This window comes from Pinus tabuliformis, chromosome 6 (assembly GCF_031772625.1).
Source record: "Pinus tabuliformis cultivar Carrire ecotype Pingquan chromosome 6, CPIR1, whole genome shotgun sequence".
In the NCBI taxonomy this organism is placed as follows: Eukaryota; Viridiplantae; Streptophyta; class Pinopsida; order Pinales; family Pinaceae; genus Pinus; species Pinus tabuliformis.
In genome coordinates, this window is record NC_142292.1 from 1,154,069,846 (window position 1) to 1,154,083,106 (window position 13,261).

The 13,261-nt window shown below is 42.8% G+C and overlaps 1 pseudogene; it reads right to left on the bottom strand.

Moving 5' to 3' along the window:
• Positions 1–12,223: 12,223 nt before the first annotated feature.
• LOC149262913 (uncharacterized) lies at positions 12,224–12,580 on the bottom strand (annotated as a pseudogene).
• Between the last annotated feature and the right edge of the window lie 681 nt (positions 12,581–13,261).

The following is a 13,261-nucleotide window of genomic DNA, read 5'->3' on the forward strand; positions in this document are numbered from 1 at the left end:
AGAGTCTGGCCCTACAGAACCTTCTTCTGCCATTGTCTTTCGAGAATAGACTCTCCCAATTTTAGGATTAGTTTCCACCAACTCTCCTTCTCCTAATTTGAGGTTTGATCTAGTGAGCATTCACAACTAAACCAACACAAGCTTGTCTAACCTTATAGCCTAGAGCTCTGATACCACTTGATATGATAATCACCCTATGAGTGACCTCAGTGAATATTTATTAAAAAAAAGGTATTACAGACCCATGTGCTGGTGTGTGTTCTATGTTATTGAAATAACAGATTGATCAGATTTCCAATACACAGAAAATAAATGGAAAGACAGTGGAGAAATACAGTAAGAAATACAAAGACACAAACAATTTTTAATAAGGAGTTCACCCTATTCTCCAGGGCTACGTCTCCGGTCCAGCTTCAGTGGTGGCCTTGTTTTATTGTGTCTTTCAGCAGAGAAATTACAATGCAGGGACTCAATATGAGTTCTCCAGAAGTAGATTTCACTTGGCAGGGTGGTTCTTGGATTCCCCAAGCCACTCGAAGTACAAAGACCCTTGTTCTTCCTACCAACTCTGTGACCCTCAGTCTATAGTGGAAAGAGCCAACTATGATGCTCAATCTGGATAGATTCCTCGATGGGAAGGCTTGATTCTTAAAGCTCTCTGGTGCTCGATGTTGCCTATGGTCAGCCCGGACCTCTGTCTCCTCTGTTTGGCTTTACTACGATTTGTGCTCAGTCCTCCTCTCAGGGTTCATTATTCACTATCTCTCTTGGTCACTTGGACTCTTTGTTCTCTCTCTTCGAATCCATGTTCACAGTCTCTATTCATGGCTTTAGCCATTCGACCTCCATGCCTGTTTAGTTCCTCTCCCGCCTACATCGATTCACCTGCCGCCTGTGTGCTTGGAATTCCCTGTTCGGCATCAGTATGAACGCTCGATAAGTAGCCATGTGTCCCCATTGGAACTGCACCAGCCCGCTCATTGATTCGTTTCTTTCTCCACCATGGCGATCAACGGATTCCAAATCCCCTTAAATCGCGGCTTAATCCCCTGTCGATTCTGCTTTTGTCTATCGGGCGCAATCTTAGTCATCCGATCTGGGCTCCTCCAGATCCAACATCATTCGCATGTTCAGCACGGTTGACTTGCTCGACCGATAATGTGCGATTGCGGTAGTTTTTCTCTCACCTCCGCTGCCACGTGTCGACCACTGAATGTGAACGCTCCGCTTCCTCCAAAACCGCTTACCATTCAAGGGCGCCCCGATCAATACTACCAGTTTCCAGGGTGTGGGTCCCACCTTTGTACTTTAGCACCTTTACCTTTTTCCACCTGTGGTCCTCTGGTTCCCCCATGTGACTGAGTGCTTAAGGCTCCTCCTTTTCGGCCCTATTTTCCCAGCGAACGCGCATCGAAAATTAGCTCCTTTTCCCGATCTAGTAGGCACATGTCCCCATCAGAACTGTGCCAACCCGCTCATCGATTCATTACTTTCTCCACTGTGGTGGTCAACGGATTCCAAATCCCCTTAAATCGTGGCTTAATCCTCTGTCGATTCCGCTTCTGTCTATCAGGCACAATCTCAGTTGTCCGATCTAGGCTTCTCCAGATCCAACTTCATTGGCACGTCGAGTGCGGTTGACTTGCTCAACCGATAATGTGCGATCGCGATGGTTTTTCTCCCACCTCCGCTACCATGCTTCGATTGCTGAATGTGATCGCTCCGCTTCCTCCAAAACCGCTTACGATTCAAAGGTGCCCCAATCAATACCACCGGTTTCTAGGGTGCGGGTCCGTCCTTTGTACTTTAGCGCCTTTACCTTTTTCCTCCCATGGTCCTCTGGTTCCCCCACGTGATCGAGTGCTTAAGGCTCCTCCTTTTCGACCCTATTTTCCCATCGAAAATCAGCTCCTTTAAACTATCCGGGGCTCCCAGGGGTTATTTTGACCTCCTGTGCAGTCTCCATGGGCCTCGGTCAGTGCGCTTTGACCAAGGTCCTCGTCGTTCCACACCAGCTGCCATGGCCACTGGTTCAGGGTGTTTTCGATTGCTATTTTGGATTCTTCAAGGATTTGTTTCATCCCGATATAGTAATGGTTCTATGACAGTTGTTTATCGATCCAATTTGGATCATGGCCTCCCAATTGAAAATCTTTTGGACCACCAAAATTTGGTTTGCTTCAAGCATCACCTAAGTGAGGAAACTACTGTCTCACTTGTCCAATCTCAATCCACTTCACACTGCTCGGCTTCGAACCTTTAGGCCCAATTCTAAGGTATTCTACCCATCCATTGCGCATCATCCTCACCTTCCTGTCTAGCACTATATCTTCCTGCAACTCATTAAGATATTCATGTAGTAGGTCATCAACAGAAGGCAATTGACTCTGCTCTTCAGGGTCCTCAATCATTGAAGGTTCAAACGGCCTCTAGCAATCTTCGTTCACGACTGAGTAGATGTGCATGTAAGCTTGCAGATCAAGGCGAAAATCATTTTCACCAATCTTCTCAAGTATCTTGAAGGGTCCATACCTGATAGATTTTAGCTTCTTACCTTCACCTTGCATCCTGTCCTTGCTGATATACAGCCAGACTCGGTCTCCAACTTGAAAACTATGCTCCATCTGATGCTTATCATGCCTAGCCTTGTTCTTGGCCTGGCTCTTTTCCAGTTGTTCCTATACTACCTGATGGATCTCCTGGATCTATTCAATGAACCTAGTTGCTTTGTCCACATCACTGTGTCCATCAACCATGGTATCTTTACCAAAGACAAAATCTAAGGGAGACCTTGGTATGAAACCAAAGCAGGTCTCAAAAGGAGATCTCTGGGTAGAAGAGTGTTTGGCTCTATTGTAAGCATGATGCACATAACACAAGTGTTCATCCCAAAGCTTAGGGTGTTTGTTGCAATATCCTCTCAGTAACTGGATCACTGTCCTGTTAACTACTTCTGTCTGGTCATCTGTTTGTGGATGAAAACTTGTGCTTTTCTTTAATTTTGGGTCCATTAGTTCCCACAGACTGGGCCAAAACTTTCCCACAAATCGGGTGTCTCGATCAGATATAATAGAAGTGGGTAATCCAAAATGAACCCATACATGTTCAAAGAATAATTTTGCAGTTTGTTCAACTGTAATTTGTTTACTATAGGGTATCAAAATACACTTTTTACTAAACCTATCCAAAACAACATATAGATAATCATGACATTTCCTAGATTTGGGTAGTCGTCCAACAAAATCCATGGAAATGCTTTCCCAAGGGTGAGAAGGAACTGGCAATGGAGTGTACAAGCCTATTTTTCTGTTGTTGAGCTTGCTTTTAGCACACATAGCACACCCCTTTACATATCTAGAAACTCTCTCACTCATACTTGGCAGCTGTGCAACTGTTTTACCTTCCCCAAAGTGACCTGATATCATAGAAGTGTGTGCATCCCTAATTATCTTTGCTCTTTCAGTTTGTGGAATGCAGAGTTCCCCACAATGATATAAGAGTCAGTCCTTCACATGATAGTCCAATTCTTCTACTCTTTTTCCCTGACTCAAAGTTGCATATACATCTTTAAATTCCATATCCTGAGCATACTATTCTATTTAGCTTTCATGTTGCACAAAATTATGCTTAAGTATGGTAGATGCATTTATAATGGTTCTAGATAACTTGCCTGCAACCTTGTTATGTACGCCCTTTTTATATCTAATGACTAAATGAAACTTTTGTAGAAAACCATCCATCTGTAATGTATTGATTGTTGCAACTTAGTTTGGGAGTGTAGATATTGAAGTGGCTGATGATCAATATGTATTACTGTTTCTTTGCCCATTAAGTAATGTTTCCACCTTTTCACACTCTGAACTAACGCATACAATTCTTTATCATATGTAGGATAGTTAACTACTGCAGGATTAAAAGTCTCAGAATGGTAACATATGGGTTTACCATGTTGTGTCAACACTGCTCCCATGGCATAGTCACTGGCATCAGTTTGGATCTCAAATGGTCTTTGTAGATCTGGTAGTGCTAGTACAGATGTTGTACTAATTTTTTCTTTTAAGGTGTCAAAGGCTTTCTGCTGTTTGCCTCCCCACTGAAACACCTTGTTCAATCCTGTCAAAGCATGTAAGGGAGCTACAATTGAGGAAAAGTTTGAAATGAACTTCCTCCAATAATGTGATGCTCCTAAGAAGCTTCTCACTTCTGTAGTAGACTTGGGTTTAGGCCAGTTTACAGTGACTGCCACTTTAGAGGGATCTATTTTCAATTCACCTCTCCCTACTATATGACCCAAATAATTTAGAGAGGTTTTGCCAAATTCACATTTGGAGAGTTTAACATAAAGTTTTTCCCTTTTCAAAACATATAATGTCTGCTTAACATGATTTAAATGTTCTTCCCACGTTTTACTAAAAATCAGAGTGTCATCCAGATACACAATAACAAAATCATCAAGAAAAGGTCTTAGTACATCATTCATTAATCTCATGAAAGTAGCAGGGGCATTGGTCAAGCCAAAAGGCATAAATATCCATTTGTACAATCCCTGCTTTTTTTTGAAAGTAGTCTTCCATGCATCTTGCTCTGCAACTCTGACCTGATGGTATCCACTGTGCAAATCCAGCTTGGTGAAATAAACAACTTCCTTCAATTGATCTAAAAGATCATCTATGCAAGGAAGGGGATAATGATTTTTGATCGTTATTTTATTCAGTGCTCGATAATCAATGCACATTCTCCATGAGCCATCTTTCTTTCTCACCAAAACAATTGGTGACCCACATGGTGATGTGCTAGGCATGATGAACCCTTTCTCGAGAAACTCCTGCACCTGCTTCTTGATTTCAACATTCTCTAAAGTAGATAACCTGTACATCCCAATGTTAGGCAAAGGAACATCTTGCTGCAAAATAATATCATGTACTATTCCCTTTTTGGGTGGCAGACCTTGAGGTTCTTGAAACAAGACATCATACTCTGAAACAATCTTTTCTATATCAGCTTGCTGATCAAAATTACAGCTCTCAAATACATTGGTTTTATTAGTTTTCTTTTCCTTTACAACCATTAGTAAGAACTGTTTGCATGAATTTATCATTCTTTTCATCTGTCCAGAGTTTATGAGAGTATAATTATTTTTGAGCTTATGAGCTCTTATAAAGTATTTGATTCCATCTTTAACAAGTAGATACTTGTTCTCGGCTCTATAGAAAATAGCCTTTCTATCATACAAGTAAGGACTTCCTAAAACAATTCCACATATATCCAAAGGAATTATATCTAACTCAACCTTATCTACAAATGCTGACCCAAAAGAAAACTTGAGTTTGCACTGTCTAGTCACTTGTAGTTGTGCTTTATCATTCAACCATCCTAATGGGTATGGTTTCTTATGAGGTGTAGTTGCTAATCCCAATTTATTTACAATTGCTTTAGAAATCAGATTCACTTTTGAACCACAATCAAACAAAGTATCAATATTTTGATTTTTGGAAACAAATCAAATATGAAAAATCTCACGCCTTTCTCTCTCATGTTCTTCATCAATAACAGATTGAGCAGAATTACTAGTAGATGCTTCAGAATTCTTACCTTTTATACCCGTGGCTGCAATTATTGTTTCATCTCCCAAGTCTGACCCCAAATCTTTCTAAATAGCTGCAGCAGTCTTCTTCTTCTTTCCCTCGGACTTCTTAGGTCTCAGCTCTGGATGCAGAATCCAACAGTGCTCATCATCATGCCCCTCCTTTTTACAGTGGGTGCATGAGGCTTTTCCTTTCTGTGCAGTGTTAGCCTTCCTTGCTTTCCACTTCTACTTTCTTTTCTCCTTGCTCTTGCTTACAGTGGGTTGGGATGGTCCCCCAACTTCTGGATTTCCATTCTTTCCTCTAGTTTCTAGATGAGTAGCTTGTACAGATACCTCATCTATACTAGTGGGATTAAACATGAGGATGGTATTCCTCATGTAGATGTGTAGACCACCAATGTACTTCAAAAGAGTTTCTGGTGAGTCTAATGAAATACCCAACATCAATTCTCTCTTTCCGAACTCTTGAGTATACCCTTGTACACTTTGCCCTTTCAACTAGCGAAGAGTTTGCCAGCTCATCATGGCTTGTTGCATGTAGGCTAATGGATAGAACTGCTTTTTGATTGCAGTAACAAATTCACTCTAGACAGAGATGGTCTTACCATGCTTCCTCATATCAGCTTGGGTTCTGCCTTCCCACCATACCAAAGCAATGCCCCTTAGGCGAAGGCTTGCCAGCCGAATCTTGCTCTTGTCTGAGTCTATATTTCGTACTCTTCAATACACATCAATTTGTCTTATCCAATTGTCCAACTTTTCAGCATTTAGCTCTCCATCATATATAGGCAAATAAAATTTAACATCTAACTTAATCAAAGATGCTTTCTTATTATGCACAGGGCTACTAGGAGGTGTAGGGAAGCTTTCTTCTTTCCCCTTTCCTTTGGAATGGTCATGGGAATGAGATTCATCTTCTTCTTTATCTTGCTTAGAGCCTGATGAATCTTCACCCTTATGCTTTCTAAAGTTCCTATACATTTCTTCCACCATGGACTTTATAGCTGGGAAACTTTCTATGAATTGAGAGTCTGGCCCTACAGAACCTTCTTCAGCCATTGTCTTTTGAGAATAGACTTCCCAATTTTAGGATTAGTTTCCACCAACTCTCCTTCTCCTAATTTGAGGTTTGATCTAGTGAGCATTCACAACTAAACCAACACAAGCTTGTCTAACCTTATAGCCTAGAGCTCTGATACCACTTGATCTGATAATCACCCTATGAGTGACCTCAGTGAATATTTATTAAACAAAAGGTATTACAGACCCATGTGGTGGTGTGTGTTCTGTGTTATTGAAACAACGGATTGATCAGATTGCCAATACACAGAAAATAAATGGAAAGACAACAGAGAAATACAGTAAACAATACAAAGACACAAACAATTTTTAATAAGGAGTTCACCCTATTCTCCAGGGTTACGTCTCCGGTCTAGCTTCAGTGGTGGCCTTATTTTATTGTGTCTTTCAGCAGAGAAATTACAATGCAGGGACTCAATATGAGTTCTCCTGAAGTAGATTTCACTTGGCAGGGTGGTTCTTGGATTCCCCAAGCCACTCGAAGTACAAAGACTCTTGTTCTTCCTACCAACTCTGTAACCCTCGGTCTATAGTGGAAAGAGCCAACTATGATGCTCAATCTGGATAGATTCCTCAATGGGAAGGCTTGATTCTTAAAGCTATCTAGTGCTCGATGTTGCCTATGGTCAGCTCGGACCTCTGTTTCCTCTGCTTGGCTTTACTGCTCTCTGTGCTTAGTCCTCCTCTCAGGGTTCACTGTTCACTATCTCTCTTTGTCGCTTGGACTCTTTGTTCTCTCTCTTCGAATCCATGTTCACAGTCTCTATTCATGGCTTTAGCCATTCGACTTCCATGCCTGTTTAATTCCTCTCCCGCCTACGTCGATTCGCCTGCCACCTGTGTGCTTGGAATTCCATGTTCGACATCAGTATGAATGCTCGAGAAGTAGCCATGTGTCCCCATTGGAACTGTGCCAGCCCGCTCGTTGATTCGTTGCTTTCTCCACTGTGGCGGTCAACGGATTCCAAATCCCCTTAAATCGCGGCTTAATCCCTTGTCGATTCTGCTTTTGTCTATCAGGCGCAATCTTAGTTATTTGATCTGGGCTCCTCTAGATCCAACAGCATTCACATGTTCAGCACAGTTGACTTTCTCGACCGATAATGCGCGATTGCGGCAGTTTTTCTCTCACCTCCGCTGCCACGTGTCGACCACTGAATGTGATTGCTCCACTTCCTCCAAAACTGCTTACCATTCAAGGGCGCCCCGATCAATACTGCCGGTTTCTGGGGTGTGGGTCCCGCCTTTGTACTTTAGCACCTTTACCTTTTTCCACCTGCCGTCCTCTGGTTCCCCCATGTGACCGAGTGCTTAAGGCTCCTCCTTTTCGGCCCTATTTTCCTAGCGAACGCGCATCGAAAATCAGCTCCTTTTCCCGATCCAGGGCTCCCAGGGGCTATTTTGACCTCCTATGCAGTCTCCATTGGCCTCGGTTAGTGCGCTTTGACTGAGGTCCTTGTTGTTCCACGCCGACTGCCATGGCCACTGGTTCAGGGTGTTTTCGATTGTTGTTTTGGGTTCTTCAAGGATTTGTTTCATCCTGATATATTCATGGTTCTATGAGAGTTGTTTATGGATCTGATTTGGATCATTTCCACCCAGCTATGTGTCCTTAGGGCACTTAGTTTCGAGCACACTGAGTGCCTCATCACTCTACCATAACCATGTTTGGGCATTGGGCGTCAGACCTACATCAGGTCCATTCGTCACAAACACGACCTCCCAACTAGTTGTTACTTCAGTCCCAATGCAACGCACCATCTTGAACACTCTTGTACCATCAATCCTAGTTACCCGTCAGTCACAACTGGCAGTTTCAAAGATTGTCTCTGCCAGTTCCTCTGTCCCATTAGTCAGTGGCCAGTTGTGCCACTGCCTAAGGGGCAGAATCTGAATGTCTTTATGGTGTCAGGTGCCACTAATGTGAGCAGCTCACAAGATCACATGCTTGGTATAAACCAACCCACTTCTGATATTATTTATAACCCTACTGAGCCTACTGGATCAAGCAATGTTCAGTACCAACAGGTTCAAAATCTTGGTGGTCCATCTGGATCGAACAATGTTCAGTATCAACAGCCTTACGGGGCTCAGGTCCAATACCAAAATCCTTACATTCCATATGGTTCTCAAGGATTGGTTAATCAACATGACACCGTCCCATCTGGGCAGTACATCCAGCATGTGTATGGCCAGATTCAATTTGGTAATTTACCGAGCACTATTCAAGTACCCTTGCAACAATAAGGACATATTTTGCAACAACCAGGGCAACCTTTGTTACCAAAAAGGAAACATTTGTTACAGCAAGGGCTTTCCATGCAACAACAAGGGTAGATTATCCCACAACAAGGTCACCTACAACAACCGCAAGGTCATTCCTTCCAACAGTTGCAGCAAACCGCGCAGTAGCAGATGCAATATGATCTGCATACCTCTCAACCCATACCCTCGCAAGGCCAATATTTGCAAACCCAGGGACAAATTTTACAACTACAAGGTCAGCAAAACCAACCTAGGCAATAGCAACCCTTGCAGAGACAAGTTCAAGGTCAAGTCATGTAGAAGCAAGTGTAGAATCCTCTTGTCCAAGGCCAACAGGTTCAAAATCCTGTCGGCCAAGGGCATGAGTTACAAACCCCCTATGTCTAAGGGCAACAAGCGTATCAACCTTATGCCCAAATACTGATGGTCCAGAACCCTCTTGTTCAGGGACAATAGGTGCAACAACCCTATGTTATAGGACAACAGGTCCCATACCCATATGTCCAAGGTCAACAAGCTCAGCAGCCTTTTAACCCATACGTTGCCTACCAGTAACCTGTGCATGGATAGTTTCAAGGTATTCAAGGTTTGAATCCTCCCTTTGGCCAAGGTAACCCATTGTGGGGGCAACCTCAGATGCCATATGGCCAAAATCCCCCACTGTGGGGTCAAAATACTTACTAGCAGGGATGGGCTCCTTCTTATGGGCCCACTTATCGACCTCCCATGCCTTTTAACACTCAATTACCTTTCTTGGCTGCACTTGAGTTGCCGGATGTATCACGTCTCACAAATGATCCGATTCTTCATTCTCTGTACTGGCCTCTAGTGCCATCCAAGATACCAAGTGATTTCCCTAAGTTCGATGGAAAAGCTAAAGAATATCCTTAGGCCCATGTGATGACATATCACCTCTGGTAATCGTAGAACTCATACGTGGATGATTCCATTCATCTTTGTCTTTTCCAATGAACCCTTATAGGTGCCGCAACAAAATGGTACATTGAGCTACCTCAAAGTATTTTTCATGACTTCAATTCGTTAGCCATGGCCTTCCTCACGAATTTTCAGTTGACCGCTTGTTATGAAACAGACACATATCTGCTCACATCGCTTAAGCAAGACACTACGATGCACATCTCTAACCATACCCACGAATGGAGACGTAGACATCGACTGATCAAGTTCAAAATAACTGATCAGTTGCTCACCAAATGGTTTACCAAATTGTTTGTAACCCCAATTGCTCACGATATAGCCATGGGTGGATGCATCGCTGAAGAGAAATCCATCGCTTGTGCCCAGTACTTGGACCTGGTCTACTCTCAGTCTGACACCTTATATGCATTATTACCCAATGCTCTATGGCCATTATTTGATCCTACGACATCGAAGTCACCAGCTATCCCTCCTGTTGATGGAGTTATTGGTTCATTATCCTAGGACCCTGTCAAAACTTCTTCCAAGCAAAAGTCAGTCTCGAATACCACTCCCAATAGTTCACCTTAAAACCCTCCAGGCCCTGGTAAAACCTCAAAGGTCCACATTGTCTAGTCTACCGCAGCTAAAGTCAATGCCCCGAAACAATGTCCTCCCATATTGTCTGCTAACGAATCATCACAACAGAAAGTAAGTATCCTTGCCTCATTTGCGAGGAGGATCACTTTACTAAGGATTGTCCATGACGATCCAAAGTTAGTGTTGGAAATACTGAGAGGGGTGGGGGGCGTGAATCATTATTTCTTACTACCTTTTTTTTTATTGTTCTAGTGATTGCCAACAACCTATATAGATATGTATATGTATACACAGAACATAGAAATCAATAGTTGAATTTAATTCTCTTATTAAAACTCAAGACAGTGCAAAGAAATAAATACAATATAAGTATAAATCTGATTGTGAATAGTTGCCAAGCTCCAACTTGGACTTCAGTGAGGCTCCAAAATCTTGGGCTCCAACCCAACCTTGGTATAAATAGGTATGCTGCTACACTCTATTCAGCTGAGGTTGTCTCACTCCTACTCTCCTGCCTTTGCTGCTTCTGCTGCCTCTACAGCCTCCGCTGCTTTTTCTGCCTCTTTTGCCTCTACTTCTTCTACTATCTCACCCTCGGGTTCTTCACCACCATAACCGCACCAACAGTTCTATGTTCTACTGTTTTATACATTCCCATGCCTTTTTCTATTTGTTTTCGCTTACATCGACTCTTAGGCTTCCTCCTCAATCGTTGTCATTTCCTCTAACTTGCTTGATCTTTCAGCTTCCCAATACGACCAATTCCACTTATTCCTATCTTGGTCCTCTCCTTTCCCGAGGATATTTGAACGCTAGGAGGGGCCTCTATTATAGTAGCTCTAACTGGTTACAAAGTCCTAGCACTCTGACATTGTAAGGCTGAACCTTGGCCAAACTCTGCAGTGGATCTGAAGAAATTGCTTCCAAAGCTTCCGAAAGGCAATCTGACTGTGACATCGGTGCTGGTTATCTTCGATCGGATCTGTGCATCAACCGCCACAGAAGGACAATGATTTTCACGAAACGATCCCACCGTAACAGATGATCTCATCATGGTGGAAGTCACCATTGCTATTGTGATCCAAAAACCAAAGGAACGAAATCTAAGAAAACTGATATAAAAGTCTAGAAACACCCTTTTGCCTTGCCATTTTTGTTTTATTCCAAAAACCCATGTAATCACGCCCATATTAGCCTCTGCCACATTGACAATCATAGCCATTGATCACCCCCATCCAATGGTTCCCGCGTCGCTACAACCTTTTTCTTACATAGTAAACCTCATGCATTGCCTCACCGTCCGATCAAACCCTGCCGCGATCAGATGGTAGTTGAACCTTTCCTCGCCGAAACCTGCATACGCGTTAACCTGCAGGGGCGGTGGTTTTCATCTGCCACACGTCGTATTTTGATTGGATCGTTGGCCCTTGTACATATACCATCGAACTCTGGTGGGCGGTGCAGGGAATACCGCTTACCACCTACCTATATATCTCCCGCGCATTATTGTCCATGCATCTTTCGCGTGTGACGACCATTGGATCCACTGCTCTTTGTTCCGACGGCTCACATTCATCTTCCATGTATGGCTGTGTTGAAATAATGAGAAGGCGGTCTAATAGATCAATGGGTATACCATGTGGAGACTTGTAATTTGTTCCACGGATTTCTGTGATGCCACGATTTGTTGCAACAACCAATATTGGTGCCATCTCATTCTCTAGAGCACGATTCAAAAATGAGAAGCATTCAATGTCAAGCATATGGACTTCATCAATAAAAAAGCACACCTAGTACAATTTCAGCTTTTCCTTCTTCCATCCATTTAGCAACTTTACTGTCAATTTGTTCCCTCACTTTAGAACAGATCTCTCCAGTATCTCCTGTAAAGAGGGCCAAAAACCCTTGCATCCTGCTATTGATGACATCAATCTCATGCATTGTAACACAATGTAGGACTTCTTTGCGTTTCTGGAGCTCTCCATCCGGGCACTGTATGAACTTGGTCTGTGGCCCCAACTTTGTAATCTTCCCTGAAGCTTTATCAATCGCAATCACATCCCCACTCTGGACCTTCTCCTTTCTCAAACCTTCGATTTTCTTGCTCCCCAAATCATACACAGTCTCCATCTCTATCGTCTATCTTCTCCTCAAATATTGCCATATTGACATCAATGACAATTTGTGTCCAACAATCTCCCCCTTTGTTATTGATGGAAATATTCTTCTCCTTTCTCCCCCTTTGACATCAATGGCAAAGGGATGCATTTGGACTCCCCCTGTCAAACTGCTCCCCCTGTCCTGCTACATCTTTATGAATGAACTTGAGTGATGATAAAGAAATAACCCCCATCTTTTGACGCAGATGTTCGAATGCTTCTTGAGGAAGAGGTTTTGTGAAAATATTAGCTATCTACTCCTTAGTACTGATATATTCCAGGATGATGTTTTGTTCAGCTACTTGTTCAAGGAGGAAATGATACTTGATTGGCATGTGTTTGGTTCTTGAGTGCATCACATGATTTTTGCTGAGAGTGATAACACTTGTGTTGTCACAATAGATGGAAATTGGTTGATCTGTACATATGTCGAGATCTTTTAGAGCTTCCTTCATCCATAGTATCTGAGAACAATAGTCTGCTACAGCAATATACTCAGCTTCGGCTGTGGATAATGATATGGATGACTATTTTTTGCTGAGCCAGGATACCAAATAGTCTCCTAGGAAGAATGCATTTCCACTAGTGCTTTTCCGATCATCTATACTTCCAGCCCAATCAGCATCACTGTATGCAGTTACAGTCAGTGTTG